The following is a 22,381-nucleotide window of genomic DNA, read 5'->3' on the forward strand; positions in this document are numbered from 1 at the left end:
TTACGAACTTTGAACTGAAGAATAATGTTACGATTGTCTATCCTATTGCATTAAAACGTATGATCTTGATGCACGGGAGGACAAACACAACAGAGAAGGAACTAGACAAAACAGTAGTTGATTAGAGTCACTTATTTACGAACTTTGAACTGAAGAATAATGTTACGATTGTCTATCCTATTGCATTAAAACGTATGATCTTGATGTACGGGAGGACAAACACAAGAGGGAAGGAACTATACAAAACATATACAGTAGTTGATTAGCAAGTCACTCACTCATTTACGAACACTGAACCGAAAAGAAATACATATGTTCCTACTTTTAACAGAACTCTTTAATTAAACGAAAATGTGATCACGGGAAAAAAATGAGTTATTGTCACCGTCATTTGAACTGAAAAACATAATATTCTTTCCATTTAAACATATAATTATTTCAACGGCAGTGCAATCAGGAAAATATAGTCACTCATTAAGCCACCGAACGTCAAGCTGATAAAATATATATAACAACAAAGCTAGCAACTCGTTTTCTTGTAGCTTTTAACCAGCATATTTTAAAATCAGGATATCAGGACACCTCTCCTCCCGAAACTGACCTCTCTTTCGGCCACCTCTTTTGATTCATTTTTTTTTTAGGAGCAGCGAGTAGCGGGCTTTTTCTTATTATTGTTTCCTTTTTTTGTGTCTTTGAGCTGTCTCCTTTGTTGTAAAAAAAAAAAGGCAGCCTATTCTTTTTTTTTTTCGGCAAAGGACACAGATCAAGGGCAAAAAAATAAAATATAAATGACGACGAAAAAGCCCTCTAGTCACTGCACCCATAGCAAGAGGTATAGCGGTCCTCTAAACATCATGTCTTCAATCTAGGGCCGCTTTCACAGTCACTTTGTTTAAATCGTTACCAATGGCGGCGATCGACGCTATAATAATCCACGTGAAACTGGTTGCTGAGGAAGCGAGAGATGAGAGTGTGTGCCAAGGTGCGGGGCTAGGCTAACCCCGCACCAGCCAATACCCCATCGGCCAGTTTTACGTGGAAATACTATGGCGGCGATCACAGCCATTGGTAACGATCAAAACAAACAAAATGACTGTGAAAGCGGCCATAAGTACAAACAGGTCACCCCGTGTCTCGAGAGCGGGAAACCGACAGGATATACACTCAGATCAACGTCGCCAGATTGTCTAATTACTCGGCCTCATATTAACCGACTTCCGAGCCAAAAACTGTCTCGTTGACCCTAATAAGACGATTTACTTATAATTATCGTTAAAATAGTTAATTCCTGATGTTTCTTGGCAGTAGTTAGGCGTCAGAAACTGTTAAATACGATGCTCTGAGTACGACAATCTGGCAACGGTAATTCAGATAAGCACAATCACCAAACCCAACGCTCCTGGCTGGCCGTGAAGTTACCCAAAAGGACTAAACCAACTGAACTAACTGACTGACTGACTCATAAATTAACTGACTGACTAATACACTGTTAATCTAGTACAAAGAGGTTAACCGTTTGTCTCCAGAGCGGAAAACCGACGGGAAATATATTCAGATAAGCACAATCACCTTATCCAACGCTCCTGGCTGGCCGTGAAGTTACCCATTAGGAAAGACTCACGTATTAATGGGCTATTACACTGGGCAAATTTTCCGTGGATCTTCAGTCAAACCCCGATTTCCGCTGGCGTGGTTCTCATATTTCCGTGGTTTTCTGACGTGTCCACGATCTTCCAAAACTACGGTAGATTTCACTGAAGGACGACGGTATTACTCACCATCATCATCAGCAGCAATAACAAGAAACAGTTGAGAACCACGCCAGCGGAAATCGTGGTTTGACTGAAGATCCACGGAAAATTTGCCCAGTGTAATAGCCCCTTTACTAAACCAACTGACGGATCTTCTGATGAACTGACTAACTGACTCATAAATTAACTGACTGACTAATACACTGACATAACTGACTGATAAAATAACTAATAAAATGATGAAATATATAAGACTGACCTACTGCGACTAAAAACTGACTGACTTGACTGATATACTGATAGAGCACTTGACTGATAAACTGACCGATACACTGACTGAGAAACCAAATGACTCATAAAATAACTGATTAACCAATTGACTGATAAACTGACTGATTAACCAATTGTCTGAGCTACTGATAAGCCAATAGAATAGGCTATTGACAACCTGATAACCCAATTGACTAGCCTATACATAATACCAATTGGCTGACTGACTGAGAACCAATTGACTAGAAAACCCAATTGACTGATAAACTGACTGATTAACCAATTGACTGATAAACTGACTGATTAACCATTGCCTGAGCTACTGATAAACCAATTGAATAGCCTATTGACAACCTAACTGATAACCCAATAGACTAGCCTATTCATAAACCAATGGACTGACTGACCGAGAACCAACTGACTAGATAACCCAATTGGCTGATTAACTGACTGATTAACCAACTGTCTGAGCTACTGATAAGCCAATTGAATAGGGTATTGACAACCTAACTGATAACCCAATTGACTAGCCTATTCATAAACCAATGGACTGACTGACTGAGAACCAATTGACTAGATAACCCAATTGACTGATTAACTGACTGATTAACCAATTGTCTGAGCTACTGATAAACCAATTGAATAGCCTATTGACAACCTAACTGATAACCCAATTGACTAGCCTACACACAAACCAATGGACTGACTGACTGAGAACCAATTGACTAGATAACCCAATTGACTGATAAACTGACTGATTAACTGACTGACTGATTAACCAACTGACTGAACCGGATAATGACAAACTTGGCACCAATTCCATACTCGCTACACAGGTCAGATACAACGAAATACATCTGACTGGTTTTGATATAGACGAAATCACTGACGTTTTAAGCACATTTAGGAGTAATGAAAGGGGAGAAAAAGAGTGCAGGACAAACCGAGGATGATCATATAGTACGGTAATTTGCTGTCTACGACCATATAGACGCTAACACAGTAACTTGCTATCCCAGAAATGATTCGGAGTTATATAATGAACCCCGAGTAAACGAAATCGTGTATAATGAGAACGGAAAACAGATAAAAAAACGTATGTATAGCTGTGGTGATAAAGAAACCGAGAACACAGGGGAAGATACGGTCAAAATTACGCGGTGCTTCACTATACGAATTAGAAACCAATATTGAAACCGATTAAACCAAAACGGAAAACAATAGAAACGCAAATATAGTGATAATAACAATAATAATAATAATGAAACCGAGAATACAGTGAAAGATACGGTCAAAATTACACGGTGCTTCACTTTACGGGGAAGAAACCAGCACTAGAGACCAAAAACGTTATGTCGAGACCGGAAAAAATTAAAAACGCAAGTATAGTGACTGACAATATATACTGAAACCAAAACACTATTATACACGGTCAAAATTACACGGTGCTTCACTATACGGGGAAGAAACCAGCACTAGAGAACGAAAACCGTGTATATGGAAAGCGTAAAACATAAAAAAACGCAAATATAGTGATAATAATAATAAAAATAATGAAACCGAGAACACGTGAAAGATATGGTCAAAATCACACGGCGCTTCACTATACGGGGAAGAAACCAACACTAAAGACCAAAAACGTTATATCGAGACCGGAAAAAAACGCAAATATAGTGACAGACAATATATACTGAAACCAAAACACTATTATACACGGTCAAAATCACACGGCGCTTCACTATACGGGGAAGAAACCAACACTAAAGACCAAAAACGTTATATCGAGACCGGAAAAAAACGCAAATATAGTGACAGACAATATATACCGAAACCAAAACACTATTATACACGGTCAAAATTACACGGCGCTTCACTATACGGGGTAGAAACCAACACTAAAGACCAAAAACGTTATATCGAGACCGGAAAAAAACGCAAATATAGTGACAGACAATATATACCGAAACCAAAACACTATTATACACGGTCAAAATTACACGGTGCTTCACTATACAGGGAAGAAACCAACACTAAAGACCAAAAACGTTATACCGAGACCGGAAAAAAAACCGCAAATATAGTAACAATGACAATATATACTGAAACAAAAACCAGTACGATACACGGTCAAAACTACACGGCGCTTCACTATACGGGGAAGAAACCAGCACTAGAGACCAAACACGTTATATCGAGACCGGAAAAAAAAACGCAAATACAGTGAGACAATATATACTGTAACCAATAACCAGTACAATACACGGTCAAAACTACACGGCGCTTCACTATACGGGGTAGAAACCAGCACTAGAGACCACCAGAGCGCCAACGAGGCCTACTCAGAAACCGGTTTTGAGAAGGGACAAGGCGGAAGAGGGAAGACAAGAAACCGGTTAGGAGGCGGAGAGGCACCGAGCACACCAACCCGCACGGACTGACTGGCTGGCTGGCTGGCTCTCTCTCTCTCTCTCTCACTCTCTCTCTCTCTCTTTCTCTCTCACCGCTCCCCTCTCTCTCTCCCTCTCCCTATCTCTCTCTCTCACCGCCACTCAAGTTGTCAGATGCCGCCGCCAATACCACCACTATACCAAAAGCAACCCAGACCTTCCCTTCGAATAGTGGATGGAGGGAAAATTGAATGAAATGGAGAATATATGATGTAGTTCTCTTTTTCCCCTTTTTTTTCCCTCCTTCTCCTCTTCCTCTTTTTATCGTGTAATTTGGCTATCACTCCCTTGCTCTCTTCCTCTCGAATAGCAAAAAAGATAGGAATACAAGAGTGCAATAGTGTTTAGTTGATATCTTTCCATTTTTCCCTTTTAGCTATGGTCACTCTGTTCCTTCCTCCCTTTTCGAGTAGTGAATAGATTGAAGAATGAAGGATAATTGTATAAATAAGAATAAGGGAAAAGGTGAATAAGAATGAAAGAATGTAATGTTATATGAGCCTTTTCTCCATCGCTATCCAGTCATTCCATTCTTCCTTCCTTTCGAATTGTGAATAGACAGAAGAATAAAGGATAATTGTATAGATAAGAATAAGGGAGAAAAAATTAATAAGAATGAAACAATGAAATGTTATACAGGTAACTCTCGATTTACGCGAGTTTGGTTTACGCGTTTTTTAAATAACGCGGGGTCCAAAATCCAAATAAATGTTTAATTTACACGTTTTTTCACTTATACGCGATATTTTATGGAGTGGCCACCAGATGTCTCACGCAACTGGACTCACACGGCGCCGCGGCCACACAGCTGAGCTCAGTTCTTCCCGCGAGCCACTTGAACAACAATACAGTACCCACGCTGCCACACTACTAAACAATAGGGGTGGGCATGTACCGGTACCAGTACCGGTACTAACGGTACCAGCTATATGGTACGGTACCGGTACCAGACTGCTCGGTACCGGTACCAATACTAGCCAGTCGCTCATGGTGTCCCTCATTTCTTCCTCACACGAGTGAGGCTGAGACTGAGTGCCTGACTGGCTATCTCGGTGATATGGATATTCTCTCTCTCTCTCTCTCTCTCTCTCTCTCTCTCTCTCTCTCTCTCTCTCTCTCTCTCTCTCTCCTGAATTAAGTGAATATTTATTTTTCGATAGAAACCTACCTCTTGTTTGATTTACATTGTTTTTGATTTACGCGACCTCTTCAAGGACACAATACTCGCGTAAATCGAGAGTTACCTGCATGAGCCTTATCTCCATCGCTATCCAGTCATGCCATTCTTCCTTCCTTTCGAATAGTGAATAGACAGAAGAATGAAGGATAATTGTATAGATAAGAATAAGGGAGAAAAATGAATAAGAATGAAAGAATGTAATGAATGTTATAGGAGCCTAGCTTGTCTTTACACGGCTATCCAGTTATTTCAATCTTCCTTCCTTTCGAATAGTGAACAGAGAATGAAGAAGAATATGGATGAATAAAAACGTAATTATAAGAATGTAAAATGAATGTTCTCTTTCCCAACTATCCTCTTCCTCTTCCTTCCTTTTTATTTTCTATCTACAGTCTATCTTCGCTATCATTCCCTTCCTCCTTCCTTCCCTTGGACTAGCAAAGATATGAATGAAGGGAAATATGAATAAGTGTGTGAAAGTAGGCTAATGATGTAATGTGACCGTTCTCCTTCCTCCTCCTCCTCCTCTTCCTCCTTCGTTTCCTATCTTACTCTTTCCCTACTCTTGTTTTTCTTCTTCCTCTTCCTCCTCTTCCTCTTCATTATATAACTGTTTCTCTTTCCTTCGTTCTCTATCTCTACTATCATGGGTTTCCTTCTTCTTCCTCTTCCTCCTTCGTTTCCTATCTTTCTCTTTCCATGCTCTTGTTTTTTCTTCTTCCTCTTCCTCCTCTTCCTCTTTATTATCTAACTGTTTCTCTTTCCCTCGTTCCCAATCTCTAATATCATGGGTTTCCTTCCTTCCTCTTCCTCCTTCGTTTCTTCTTTCTTTTCCCTTACTCTTGTTTTACTTCTTCCTCTTCCTCCTCTTCCTCTTTATTATTTAACTGTTTCTCTTTCTTCTTCCTATCTCTTCTATCCTTGGGTTGCTCTTCCTCCTTCGTTTCTTCTTTCTTTTCCCTTACTCTTGTTTTACTTCTTCCTCTTCCTCTTCGTTATATAAGTGTTTCTCTTTTCTTCGTTCTCTATCTCTACTATCATGGGTTTAATTCCTTCCTCCTCCTCCTCCTCCTCCTTCTTTAACTGTTCTCTTTCCCTACTCTTGTTTTTCTTCTTCTTCCTCTTCCTCCTCTTCCTCTTCATTATATAACTGTTTCTCTTTTCTTCGTTCTCTATCTCTACTATCATGGGTTTCCTTCCTTCCTCCTCCTCTTCCTCCTTCTTTAACTGTTCTCTTTCTTTAATTTCCAAGCTTAATTATCACGATTTTTCCTCCTCCTCCTCCTCCTCCTTCTCCTTATTCTTTGTTGTTCCTTATTTTTCATATCTTTATCTTTACAATCACGGGTTTTTTTTTACTCTTCCTCCTCCTCCTCCTATTCCTCATTCATCATTGCTTCTCTCTTTCGTCTTTTTATCCTTATTATCTCGTTTTTATCTTCCTCTTCCTCCTCCTCCTTATCATCATCATCATTCTCCTCCTCCTCCTATGTATTCCTATGTATTCCTATTCTTCATTCATCATTGCTTCTCCCTTTCGTCTTTTTTTCCTTGTTATCTCGTTTTTTTATCTTCCTCTTCCTCCTCCTCCTCATCATCATCATCATCATCATTATTCTCCTCCTCCTCCTCCTCCTCCTCCTATTCCTCATTCATCATTGCTTCTCCCTTTCGTCTTTTTTTCCTTGTTATCTCGTTTTTTATCTTCCTCTTCCTCCTCCTCCTCATCATCATCATCATCATCATTCTCCTCCTCCTCCTCCTTCTCCTTATTCTTTATTGCTTAATTTCTTTCTTCTGTTATCTCTCCTATCACGTTCTCTTTATCTCCTCCTCCTCTTATTATTATCTTTCTTCCGTCTCTTATCTTCACAATCACGTGTTTTTTTTTCTCCTCCTCCTCCTCCTTCTCCTTATTCTTTGTTGCTCCATTTCTTTCTTCTGTTATCTCTCCTATCACGTTCTCTTTATCTCCTCCTCCTCTTATTAATCCCTTTCTTCCGTCTCTTATCTTCACAATCACGTATTTTTTTTCCTCCTCCTCCTCCTTTCTCTCATTCTTTATTGCTTCGTCTCTTTCTTCTTATCTTTCCTATTATGTTATTTTTTCCCTCCTCTTCCTTTTAAATTATTCAGCATTTCTTGTCTCTTATCTTCACAGTCACGTTTTTTTCCTCCTCCTCCTCTTCCTCTTCCTTGTTCTATATTGCTCGATTTCTTTCTTATCTTCCCTATCACTTTTTTTTCTCCTCCCTCCTTTGATCATTCCCTTTCTTCCGTCTCTTATCTTAACCATCGCGTCTTCTCCTCCTCCTCCTCCTCATTTTCATATTCATTTTCTTTCATCTCCTATCTTCACTATCACATCGATCCCCTCGCCACTGTGTCAAGGCTATGGGCTATTAATGCTATCACATACATTATCAGTGATTAAGAATGGTAATGTGTCGCTACTCATACATAAATTCATCTTAGGGTGATATTAGGGTCATAATTAAGGATTGAGAATGGGTACAATTGTTGGTACTCATTACTAAATTATATTCATCTTAACCCGGTAGCAGCGATGGGCCAAATTTGTGGCTTTACCGTGTACCAGCGACGGGCCAAATTTTTGCCATGATATAAACCCCCTAAAAAAATAGATGATGCATAAACTGATCACAAATGCGTTGATATATATTATAAAATGGTTTGCGTAAGTGACGATTCTTTCTCATTATTTTGCTTAGATGGGCCTTTAACCTAACCTAACCTAATCTAACCTAATGAACGTGACCCCCGCAGCTACCGGGTTAATAATAGAACAGTACTTACCTTGCCTTTATAGAACTGGTGTCAATATAATGTAATGTCTCAATAAAAATATATGCTACTTAACGTCTATAAGGCAAACTAACTACAGCAAACTGGAATCTGATTCATAATGGATAAAAAGGAACCTCAAAATCATAATTAAGACAAAAACTCACACACGAAATTTAAGAATCTGCAAGAAAATGTAAATGAACTAAACTTTATGAGAAAATATATTACTTAAAACTAAGACAATGAAGAGTAAACAAGCAAACTGGCCTCTGATAAGTAATGGAATAAATGAACTTGTGAACCTTAAGGGAAAAAGCTGACATAGTAAAATAAGTAAGAAAATGTAAATGAACTAAACTTTATGAGAAAATATATTACTTAAAACTTAAAAGAGTAAAAAATCAAACTGGCCTCTGATAAGTAATGGAATAAATGAACTTGTGAACCTTAAGGGAAAAAGTTGACATAGTAAAATAAGTATGTGAAAGAAAATGTAAATGAACTTATTAATGAAATAATATATTACTTAAAACTAAGACAATGAAGAGTAAACAAGTAAACTGGCTCTGATAACTGAATATATTACTCACAATAGGATAAAAGTGATGTGATAAAAATTAATGCAAAAATATATACTCCTTAAAAACAAAAATTATGAAAGGGATAAAAATAATATTAATGAACTGAACTTTAGAGGAGAAAATCTATGAACTTGGATAAATATCTATTACTTAAGGTTAAAAATGCTGTCACTGAACTACTCAGAAAATTTATCATACTTTAAACTAAGAGAATTTAGAGAATAGAAATACAGCAATTGAATTTAAAGGCAAAATGTATTACTTTAAAATAAATATACTATCAATGAACTTAAGGATAAACTCAATTAAAAAGCAAAATCTATTACTTTAAGATAAATATACTATCAATGAACTTAAGGATAAGCTCAATTAAGAGGCAAAATCAATTACTTTAAGATAAATATACTATCAATGAACTTAAGGATAAGCTCAATTAAGAGGCAAAATCAATTACTTTAAGATAAATATACTATCAATGAACTTAAGGATAAGCTCAATTACACTTAAGATTATAAATAAAATAAAGAACATTTAAAAATACTTATCTACCTTCCTGCTGGCAAAGGTGAAAGCATACACAAACCACCATATATTAATGACATGTATTGTTATATTTCAGTAAGGATAAACTATGTCAGATAATGATAATAGTAAACAAACAACACACACATCATCGCTGAACACAGTCATGAAGTACATAATCGCACTCACAGCAATCAGTCAACAGGTGGATAAACGAGAGGGATAGGAGGAGCATGTACCTGTCTTAACGACTAGTCCGGGAATGCTGGGAGGCCTGAACACACCTGAGCTACACTCTGGGGGGTGGGGCGGGGCGGGGCAGGGCAGGGTAGGGGCAGGTCAGGTCAGGTTAGGTCATCTTCTGCCCTTCATGTGACCACCTACGCAGGACAGGTATCGACAAGTAGGATTAACGGGTTCAGTAATATGATGAAACTTCCAAAAACAAAAGAAAATATATTGACAACCAAGATGAAGTTCTATAATGTGACAAAACTTCACACAAAAATAAGAAACACTATTAACAACCAAGATTAAGAAGTTCAGTAATTTTGACGAAACTTCAATAAAAAAAAATAAAAAAATATCTACAATTAAGATTAAGAGGTGGATTAATATGACAAAACTTCAAATAAAAAAAGAAAAACTATCAAAAAATATAAAAAAATATGAAGAGATTCAGTAATATGATAAAATTACCACAATAAAAAAACAAGAATATCGACAACCAAGATTAACAAGTTCGATAATGACAACACTTCCAGAAAATACAATAAATAAGTAAATAATAAATATACACTGCTTGGAAACACTTTACAGTCCTTACCAGCATAAAATAATATATAACAACATCTCCAAAAAAACAAAGAGAGAACATTAATAGCTGAACCGTGAAAGGATGAAATAACAAGACAGCATTACCAAAAAGAAAATAAAGAAAAAAAAAGAACATTGGGAAGTCACCGTCAGCTAAGAATAACATGTTCGATACGGCGACATTTCCGACACCAAACCAAAAACGACATTAATAATTATACAGCATGGGCGAACACACACACACACACTCACTCATTCACACACACACACACACACTCACTCATTCACACACACACACACACACTCACTCATTCACACACACACACACACACTCACTCATTCACACACACACACACACACACACTCACAGACACACACACACAAACGAAGGAGGTTGAACGAAAACAGACAAGGCGACAGGACTATCCAAACTCACCTCCCTCAGGCCCTGCAAACCACAAACCGAAATAGCAAACAGGTAGACAGGTAAATGAATGAGGTAAACAGGTGAATGAAGGAGAGGCTGAACATATACAAACAAGGGGACAGGCCTATCCGAGCGCTCACCTCACTCAGGCCCTGCAAACCACACATAGGTAAATATAAATATGTAAACAAGTAAATGAATGAGGTAATTGAAGGAGGTAAATGAATGAGGTAAACAGGTAATTGAAGGAGAGGTTAGACAAATACAGACAAGGGGACAGGACTATCCGAGCGCTCACCTCCCTCAGGCCCGGTAAACCACATATAGGTGAATACAAAAAGGTGAACACAAACACAAAATAAATAAATAAATAAAATAAATATTATAGATAAATATTGAAGGTACTGCAAGAAGAGCGGTGAGTAGCGGGTTTTTTTGTGTGTGTGTCTGTACTCTTTTAGTTGCCCTTGAACCGAATCCTTTGATGTAAAAAAAATATAAAAAAATATATAAAAAAGACCCCAAATCTCATCTTCATACATACACACACACACACTCAACGATGAAGAAAAAAACAAATAAAATAAAATAAATACACAAAAAAAGTTCCACACGTCAATTCACAAACTTCAAAAGTGAAAAATAATTACTATGACATTATATATATACTGCTAACAGGCCTCCCAGTTAAAGATATTGTATTATTGTATGGTAGTATTGTATTGCAGTACTGTATGGGGACTGCAGGGATAATGCTTACTCTTTTAACTATGGGGAATTGTACAGCAACTTAGCCTATTGTAAAGCTTGGTAGTCTAGTAGTAATAGTAGTAGTAGTAGTAGTAGTAGTAGTAGTAGTAGTAGTAGTAGTAGTAGTGTTTGTTTTTTTCCTCTGGTTGCTATGATTTTTTGCTTGGACCACATTTCATTTATAATCTGTATGTGTGTTTGTGTTAGTGTTTTTGTATATGTGTCTGTGTGTGTCTGTATTGCATCTATAATAATCTGTATGTGTTTGTGTTTATGTATGTGTGTGTATGTGTGTGTACAGTAAGGTCATCCCCAGCACAAGATTGATGTATACACGAGCCTACCTTACCTAAATCCAAGATATTCAGTATGTATAAGAACGGGCTGCACTACCTCCCTTATCAAGCTATTCAATACAAGTAACATAAGGGCTGCTAACTATATGATCTCTGCTTGTGACGCAGTTGTTCGTCAGTGTAAGACTTGCTCGCCCTACTACAAAGGTTACGGATGAGTTATTGCTGACGGGGGACTTCTCTGTACTGTAACGCACTCCCTACCTCATCAAGCTTTTCAATACAAGTAACATAAGAGCTGCTAACTATTTGATATCTGCTTGTGTGACCCGGTTGTTCGTCAGTGTAAGACTTGCTCGCCCTACTACAAAGGTTACGGATGAGTTATTGCTGATGGGGGACTTCTCTGTACTGTGATGCACTCCCTGCCTCATCAAGCTTTTCAATACAAGTAACATAAGAGCTGCTAACTATTTGATATCTGCTTGTGTGACCCGGTTGTTCATCAGTGTAAGACTTGCTCGCCCTACTACAAAGGTTACGGATGAGTTATTGCTGATGGGGGACTTCTCTGTACTGTGATGCACTCCCTGCCTCATCAAGCTTTTCAATACAAGTAACATAAGAGCTGCTAACTATTTGATATCTGCTTGTGTGACCCGGTTGTTCGTCAGTGTAAGACTTGCTCGCCCTACTACAAAGGTTATGGATGAGTTATTGCTTACGAGGGACTTCTCTGTACTATAACGCACTCCCTGCCTTATCAAGCTATTCAATACAAGTAACATAAGAGCCACTAACTATTTGATCTCTGTGTAATTCAGTTGTTTATCAGTTAAAGACTTGCTCGCCCTACTACAAAGGTTATGGATGAGTTATTGCTTGCGGGGGACTTCTCTGTACTATAACGCACTACCTCCCTTATCAAGCTATTCAATACAAGTAACATAAGAGCCACTAACTATTTGATCTCTGTGTAATTCAGTTGTTTGTCAGTTAAAGACTTGCTTGCCCTACTACAAAGGTTACGGGCGAGTTATTGCTGACAGGGGACTTCTCTGTATTATAACGCACTTCCTACCCTAATAGATATTATCGAATGTATTATTGCACTACTTGGGAAACACACTATTCTTATACTTGTGTTATTGGGGGACCTCTCTGTACTGTGCTGAATTCCCCACACCTTTGCCCTACTACAAAGGTTAATGTTGAATATTATATTGCTTGAACTAGTAAAATGTGTGAACTACTCTTAATCTTGTGTTACTGGGGACTTCCTTCACTGCACACGCCACCCACACCTCCACTCCAACACCCAAGAATCAGTAATTAGTGTTGATATGAGGAAGACAGAAGACTGGGTGTGTTTACCTGGCTAACTCACCTCCCTGGCTACTCTCAAGAAGGGTAACTGCTCATCCTGCTCCTCGGCTAACACACACTACCTCACACTAAGCCTCTGCAGGTTATTTATCTAGTGGTAGAGTGAAGTAGCAGGGAGCAGCAGGTGGTCTCAGGAAGGCAATGGGTCATCCTGCTCCTAGGTTAACACACACTACCTCACACTAGGAATCTGCTTCTTTATCTAGTCGTAGAGAAATAGTAGAAGGGAGTAGCAGGTGGAGGGAGGGAGGGCTGGCTAACACTGGGCTGTGGTGGAGAGAAACTATCATGTGTTCTGGCCTGAGTTGGCAGACCGTTATTTCTAGTTCCTAATTTGTTCTGAAATGTTCCTGGCAGCGGTGGGATATACTTGGGTTTGTTATTTGCTATTATTATTTACGTGGCTTCATTACCTTCCATTGCTATCAGGAGGAACAGATGCTAAAGTCGATTCCGCTTAGGGTGAAAATGGGTCAGAGAAACAACCCTGCCCGCCACCCTATCACCTGACCCTACCTGAGATTTTGCCCAAGGCCCCTCGAATCAACGTCCATATTTTGAAACGTCTCAGATTCCCATTACAACAATTCCCCAAGGCCACAGAGAAGACTAACCGGGTTTTCATGGGTGTTTTTCCAGTTCGAGGTGCAAAAGTCATATAAAACTATTACCACCATCCCACTGTGGCTATTTCCCAAGGCCACAGAGAAGACTAACCAGGTTCTGTAAAATAATGACAGCAAAAGCATAAAAAAGGTTATGTAGGTATATGTAGCCCAATGAATTCAATTTCCATGCAATAAATAAAAGTTTGTTAAATAAAGTCCACAAAAAATATCAAAAGCTCTTGGCATAATTGAATAAGACACTTCCTCTGCAAAAAATAACGAATAAAACTATCACCAGGATCACAAAACAGTCCATGAAAAGCCCAGTAACTTCTACGGGAGGCTTTTCAAACAGGCGAACTGAGGCGACGAGCCCACCGCTAAATAATTACAGGTTGTTCTTCCGAGCATGACCTGACTTTACTGTTTAATACAAGCCTGTCTTTACTCGCCACCCCCAGAGCAGCCTTGCCCTTCCTCTGTCACCGATGGGAAGGGGCCGTTTTCCTGAAGCGTTCTCACCATAGGCGGAATAGACGGTACACAGGACTAAGTAAGATACGTTAAAGCACCCACACAGTATTGGAAACCCTCCACTCGACGAACTTATTGAGGGAACACCAAGGCATTATATATGAATGTGTGATATATTGTGTTGATAAGTGCAAGGAACTACAGCAAATAAAGGGAAGAAGTGCTGATTACGTAAGTTCATATTGGCTTATTGTTGTGTTAATTATTGACGTGAAAAGTATATATATAAAAAAAATTATATTGTTTGATGAAATGGAAATGGTGTCCACTGTTTTGATTGTATGAAAAAAATGTTGTTCTGTTAAATAATGAAATAAAAAGTATATAAAAAAATGTTCCTATTGTTTGACGAAATGGAAATGCTGTCCACTGTTTTGACTATGAAAAAAAATAGTTCTGTTAAATAATGAAATAAAAAGTATACAAAAAATTGTTCATATTGTTTGATGAAATGGAAATGCTGTTCACTGTTTTGCTTGTATGAAAAAAATGTTGTTCTGTTAAATAATGAAATAAAAAGTATATATAAAAAAACTGTTTATATAGTTTGATGAAAATTATGGAAATGATGTTCACTGTTTTGATTGTATGAAAAAAATGTTGTTCTGTTAGTGAAATAAAAAGTATAAAAAAAAAGTTCCTATTGTTTGATGAAATGGAAATGGTGTCCACTGTTTTGATTGTATGAAAAAAATGTTGTTCTGTTAAATAATGAAATGAAAAGTATATAAAAAAATGTTCCTATTGTTTGATGAAATGGAAATGCTGTCCACTGTTTTGCTTGTATGAAAAAAATGTTGTTCTGTTAAATAATGAAATAAAAAGTATATAAAAAAATGTTCCTATTGTTTGATGAAATGGAAATGCTGTTCACTGTTTTGCTTGTATGAAAAAAATGTTGTTCTGTTAAATAATGAAATAAAAAGTATATATAAAAAAACTGTTTATATAGTTTGATGAAAATTATGGAAATGATGTTCACTGTTTTGATTGTATGAAAAAAATGTTGTTCTGTTAGTGAAATAAAAAGTATAAAAAAAAAGTTCCTATTGTTTGATGAAATGGAAATGCTGTCCACTGTTTTGACTGTATGAAAAAAAATAGTTCTGTTAAATAATGAAATAAAAAGTATACAAAAAATTGTTCATATTGTTGGATGAAATGAAAATGGTGTCCACTGTTTTGATTGTATGAAAAAAAATATTCTGTTCTGCTAAATAATGACATTGGAAAGCATAAAAAAAAATGTTCTTATTGTTTGATGAAATGAAAATGCTGTCCACTGTTTTGATTGTATGAAAAAAAATATTCTGTTAAATAATGACGTCAAAAGCATAAAAAAATGGTTCTGTAGGTTTATGTAGCCCAATGCATTAAATTTCCATGCAATAAATAAAAGTCTGTTAAATAGTCCACCAAAATATCAAAAGCTCTACGGCATAATAGAATAAGACACTTCCTCTGCAAAAAATATACACTGCACGGGAAACCATCCTGCCGACATCACTTTAAGTCCATAGATATACCTAACAAATAAGAGACATCACAGCACACACCACAGAATCATAATATACAAAAGCTCCACGAGAAAACACTGCAAAAAGTATAATCAGTTTCCACCCATCAAGAAGTGCAACCGAGAAACTGGAATCCTCTCAACGCCTAGGAGGGTGATCAGACATATTGCAACACTCACACGCCAACAAAATCATAATATACAAAAGCTCCACGAGAAAACACTGCAAAAAGTATCAGTTTCGCTTCAGACATATTGTACCAGTCACACGCCAACAAAATCATAATATACAAAAGCTCCACGAGAAAACACTGCAAAAAGTATAATCAGTTTCCGCCCACCAAGGAGTGTAACCGAGAAACTGGAATCCTCTCACCGACTAGTACGAGGGTGATCAGACATATTGTACCAGTCACACGCCAACAAAATCATAATATACGAAAGCTGCGGAAGATGACACTGCAAATTAGTATATCGTTTCTGCCCACCAAGGAGTGTGACCGAGAAACTGGAATCCTCTCAATGCCAAGGAGGGTGATCAGATGCATTGCACCACTCACACACCTCAAAATCATAACATAGGAAAGCTGTGTAAGAGGACACTGCAAATTAGTATATCGTTTCTACCCACCAAGGAGTGTGACCGAGAAACTGGAATCCTCTCAATGCCTAGGAGGGTGATCAGACGGATTGCACCACTCACACACTACAAAATCATAATATACGAAAGCTACGCAAGAGGACACTGCAAAATAGTATATCGTTTCCGCCCGACAGCGAGTGTGACCAAAAAACTAGAATCTCACCAAATCGGAGGAGGATGAGACGCACTACACCACTCACACACCAACAAATAAAGCCTTTCAACATAATAGTAACAGCAATTTCCTCACAGCAGTATTCTTTTACAAAGCCAACAAAAATTATCAAACTCAAACCACTATTACTAGAAAAAAAAATCACCACAAAGATATCCTGAAAGTAACCTTGAGACACACCAATATGACTTGCTTAAAACTTAGAGATACACAACATAATAAAACTGCAAATCATCACACAGACCCAGACAACAGACAGACAAAACTATGAAGCATGTAGTGACCAGACAAACCAATGGGACTGTTGCTTAAGACTCAGAGATACACAACATAATAAAACCTTCGCAAATCATCACACACTCCCGTAAGGACATCCCCAGACCCAAACCATAGATATAAAAGACTCCGAGACATTAGTGACAGAAAGGCTTGCGTACCATTACATTACGAAGCCCGAAAGCCCAATGTCACTATACATCTCACATTCTCAGTTCCCATTATGTTCTAAGTTACTGATATCCTCCATTTGCTACCACTGATAACATTACTAATACTACAACCCTTTATGGTGGGCCTGTGCTGTATAGTTCTTTGACACAGGCTTGGTGTGGTCTCTATAGTATAATATGTATTGCCGAGTCACTACGTACATTCGACTATTACTGTTAGTGACATAATATATTCCTCTCTGTACTCCCTCAACTGCTACGTATCATCTGTGAGGAGTTAGTAATCGTGGAAACTTAAGTGTAAAGATTATTTCTCATACAATAACTGGAAAATGGGTTGGTCAATGTGGTAACCTCTATATGAAGACTTATATCTCAAACAACAGATGGAAAACTAATCTGTCATTGTGGTAGTTTGAGGGTAGACTAATTCATAAACAATATCTTGAAAATTATCTTCCACGGAAATAAACTAAAACACTATTTCGATTTACATTGACAAGATAAAATATTCAAACTCTAACACATCCGAAAACTCCTCGACTTGGAATAATAACCACGTAAAAACATACAGGAAGCAAAGGCAAGTACGTAATGTGTTAAATGAATGACGAAAACCTTATTCAACACATCTTATATATATACTCTACCTCAACACCAGTGCAAACATCACCTTAATATTGTACTACGGTTAGAGTATAAATATTTACACACACACACACACACACACACATTCATAACACACGTAAGATATATTCCGTTCATTTCGAGTAAGGTGTCTCCAGCATTTTAGAAGTACGGTATAGAGGTAACATTGCTGGGTCCCACGACTACCTACCTACCTCTATGGAGAAGCTGTCTAGTACGTAAGGCTCCTATATGTTCCTAAGACACAGCCCTCATATGAGTCTACCTCTGAGAAGCCAATAACCTGATCCTGGGTACATGATATTATAGCGCACAGGTGCAATATTAGGCATGACACTTGTAACTTGGGGAGCTCCTGTATATATGTTAAGAGGAAAGGACTCACTGCTTCGGTATTATATCAGAGTTCCATATTTACAAGTGCATCCGGCTCCAATTAAGACTGTTTCCCAAAGCCGCTGAGAAGATTAGCCGGGTGTTCATGGGTGGTTTTCCGGTTCAAGGTGCGTACGTCAGGTAAAGGGGCTATTACACTGGGCAAATTTTCCGTGGGTCTTCAGTCAAACCACAATTTCCGTTGGTGTGGTTCTCATATTTGCATGGTTTTCTGACATGTCCGCGATCTTCCAAACCTAGGGTAGATTTCACTGAAGGAAGACGGTATTACTCATCATCTTCATCAGCAGCAATAACAACAAACAATTGAGAACCACGCTAGCGGAAATCGTGGCTTGACTGAAGATCCACGGAAAATTTGCCCAGTGTAATAGCCCCTTAAAACTATCACCAGGATCACAAGAGAGTCCATGAAAACCCCATCACAAGGATCACAAGACAGTCCATGAAAACCCCAGCAACTTCCACGAGAGGCTTTGGAAACAGGCGAACCGAGGCCCCGAGACATTTATAAATACAGGCTTATATAGTTTTCTAGGTTGTAACAGGATTAACACAGATAAACTTCTCACATCTCTATCCATCAATGAATTTCTCTCCTTCTAACATCTTACCAATAAATCATCTCTTCAAAGAAAACTATAGGTGCATAAGGGTCCACTGTATTATTTCTGCTGCTACAAATGAGTGTGTATATATATTAGCTGTATATAAACGTACCACTGCATTCGCCAACACACACACACACACACACACACACACACACACACTATACGGTATAACATTCACACATGTAACGATGCTTATTAAACCATCAACCGAAAGTAAAAAGATTAAGTAACACAGACAATTTCACCTCACTGTTAATATCAAATGAAAAATAGTCATGCATGTGCAAAGAGAGCTGTTTTACATATCATTTTTTCTCTTTTAATATCATCTACGTAGTTTTTAAGAGTGAGAGTGTGAGGAGACCATACTTTTTTTTTCAAGTTACGAGTGTGAAGAGAGTAAAGAGACCATTAGTTGAGGCCAAGGAAGGGAGGGGAGGACAAAAGAGTAAGAACTGACAATTTTAACATCTCATAAGGGGAAAAAAAATATACTTGTAAGGGGAAACAGCCTACACTACAGTTTGGAGAAGGGAGGATGAAGGAATGAAGGAAGGAAGGGAGGAAGGAAGGAAGGATGAAAGGAGGGAGGGGAGGATGAAGAGAGAGCACGGACAATTTTAACATCTCATAAGTGAAAAAAAATATACTTCTTGTAAGGGGAAACAGCCTACGTTCACTACAGTTTGGGGGGACATCACATTCATCAAGGACACAGCTACATCATATACCTTCATGTATAACACATCCCACACCTAATCCTTAATGCACATCACACATCACACACCACACCACAAACATACATACACCTCATTCCTACATCCTTGCCATGACACACAACATCCCTTCACATATAAAACATCACACACACCCTTCTGATACATCACACACATACGTACATCTTATCCCACATGCACATCATCCCTGCAGCAACACACACCACATAACATACTAACACATGGATGGGAGGAACGGAAGGGATGGGAAGGGGAGGAAGGGAAAGGAAGGTTAGGTCAAGTAAGGTTAGTGACACACTCAACCACCCACCCACCCACACACACACACACATACGCAGAGGGAGAAATGTGAAAATAAACTGGCCTAGAAGTTGTCTCTGAGATGATTGATGAGTTGGTGCCCCACATACTGACTCAAGGCTTCACTACAGGCACTCAGCAATAGTGAACAAGCAAATTCGAGTGGCAAGGATAACGAGATGGCTATGACGTTACGCTCCCTACTCGTAACTCAATATAAGGAAGATGGAAGTCTCTCTACGCTAGCCCTGGGTGAGGATGTAAATTGTTCCACCCTTGAAGAATTGACAGACCAGAAAGCTATCGTATCCTCACCCTCACACCCTTGAATCACTAGTTAAGAGGGCAAAATTTATATCACACGAAATCAATGTCTCTCTACACTAGCAATACGTGAAGCTCAAAACCTATCACCCTTACAGGAGTCACAGGCCAGAAAGCTATCATATCCTCACCCTCACACCCTTGAATCACTAGTTAAGAGGGCAAAATTTATACTACACGAAATCAATGTCTCTCTACACTGGCAATGCATGAAGGTCATAACCTATCACCCCTTGAATCACTATAGTTAACTGAGCGATAGTTATGACCCACACTTATCCAGCCTCTCTCTACACTAGCAATGAGTGAAGATAAGAAACATTTCACTCTTACAGAAGTCACAGGCATTATAATTTTGCTTCCCAGGCCTACAAGAAAGATGTGAGGGCACTTTAATAATATTTTCGGTCCAGTGTCCACGAAATACACACCTTCGCCGAGTGTCAGGCATCGCCACTACACACACACACCCTCTCAGAGCTCATTGGTCCACACTCACAGGGAGAAACTCGCCTCCCACACCCACTTAATGCTACGTACTTGACACGCTGCCCGGCCAAAACTAGCACAGATAAACTAGCTACAGTATATATGTCACGGTTCAGTATTGTGATGCGGGTATACAGGGAGTCCCCAGGTTAGGAAAGTCTTACATTACTTTCTTACAGGGGGATGCAGGTCAAAATGCTTATTAAACTCATGTCAATGAAATATACACCCATACCAGGCCTACTAGAAAGGTGTGAGGGTACTTTAACAATATTTTGGGGCCAGTGTCCATTAAAATACACGCCTTCATTCATACCTTAGCATCAGATTAACACTTAAGATCGGGGCGTGCACATTTACCCAATTTAAAAGAAAGCACAAAAATGTCTATAGGCCCACACAGTTCTCCTTGGTCTCAGTTCACAATCTGCTGGCTTAGTGACATGAACCGACATCTCTAAATCATACATAAGTCTTTTCGGCAGTCCATTCAGTGTACAGTATAGCTCAGGGCATTCATAACCTCATAATCTAGGCTCACACAGTTCTCCCTGGTCTCAGTTCACATTCTGCTGGCTTAGTGACATGAACCGACGTCTCAAAATCATACATAAGTCTTTTCGGCAGTCCATTCCCGTGTACAGTATAGCTTAGGACATTCATAACCTCATAACCCAGGGTCATACAGTTTTCCTTGGCCTCAGTAATCTTTGTACTGGTCTTTTTTTTTTTATTTAACAACAAAGGAGACATCTCAAGGGCACAAAAAAATTAAACAATAATAAAAAAAAACACTACTCGCTGCTGTTAGAGGAGTGGCCAAAAGAGGGGTCAATTTCAGGAGGAGAGGTGTCCAGATACCCCCCTCTAACATGTCAAAATCATCTATAAAGGGTTTTTTGGGTAGGTGATTCATGTGTGCAATGTACCTAAGGGTATTCCTAACCCAGGGACGTCCCGTAGTAACACAAACCTAACGCACAAACAGGAGGTGCAGATAACAACACAGTGACTCGGTGCATAACAACATTTCTCAGCTCAAGGGTCTGCCCACAGCCTCTTTGCATGGCCTGTGAACCTCGCGTCAGCATCACACAAGGTCCAGAGGAGATTGTCGCGCCAGAACAGCAGTGTACCCTGAGTTCCCTGGGGCAGCAAGGCGGAGCTAGGCCCGGCCGGCAGGCAGGCGTGTCACTGACCATTGCAGCAAACCCTCCACTTAGCAAACCAGGTAGGAAATTTGAGGGAATGTCAAGTCGCTATATCCAAAAGTTCGTAATAGTGAAACTCCATTAATCTGAATTCAATTGGTTAGAAACTCAAACAACCGAGTCTTGAATGGTGGGAACTATAATAATAATAATAATAATAATAATAATAATAATAATAATAATAATAATAATAATAATAACAATAATAAGAATAAGAATAAGCTAAGGGTGCTCATCTCCATCATACTGACCCTTAAGCTTGTGGTAGAAGGAACCCATTACCCCGGGACGCAGGGCCAGTGTGACATCCGGGTTACCACAGTTTACCTTCCCCAGGTTTACCCAGGTACCCATTTATCCCCCAGCCCAAAAGAGAGGATGAATAGCTGGGTGAACTGCATACTGACTGCCTGGGCCGGGATTCGAACCTGGGCCCACAGATTCATAGCTAGGCATGCTAACCACTGCACCACGGAGGAGAAGTAAAAATAATAATGATAATAATA

General features: G+C 38.8%; 1 protein-coding gene and 1 long non-coding RNA gene across 28 annotated transcripts in view; one reads left to right on the plus strand and one right to left on the minus strand.

The window, feature by feature from the left end:
- The window catches only part of LOC126996858 (uncharacterized), a 91,522-nt gene extending 86,993 nt beyond the window's left edge, over positions 1–4,529 (minus strand). For 23 of the 27 annotated variants that reach the window (XM_050857745.1, XM_050857769.1, XM_050857766.1 and 20 more), the window contains exon 1: positions 4,412–4,529. The gene's annotated coding sequence lies outside the window, so the exon portion shown is untranslated. Of the gene's footprint in view, positions 1–4,336 lie in introns of all 27 variants that reach the window. The other 4 variants (XM_050857763.1, XM_050857759.1, XM_050857765.1 and 1 more) reach the window with 4 other exon arrangements.
- Positions 4,530–9,798: 5,269 nt separating this feature from the next.
- On the plus strand, positions 9,799–12,772 carry LOC126996862 (uncharacterized). The gene is made up of 2 exons (XR_007751645.1): positions 9,799–12,220; positions 12,386–12,772. It is a non-coding gene; the product is annotated as an uncharacterized LOC126996862 (long non-coding RNA).
- Positions 12,773–22,381: the final 9,609 nt, after the last annotated feature.

Source organism: Eriocheir sinensis, chromosome 11 (genome assembly GCF_024679095.1).
Source record: "Eriocheir sinensis breed Jianghai 21 chromosome 11, ASM2467909v1, whole genome shotgun sequence".
Taxonomy (NCBI): Eukaryota; Metazoa; Arthropoda; class Malacostraca; order Decapoda; family Varunidae; genus Eriocheir; species Eriocheir sinensis.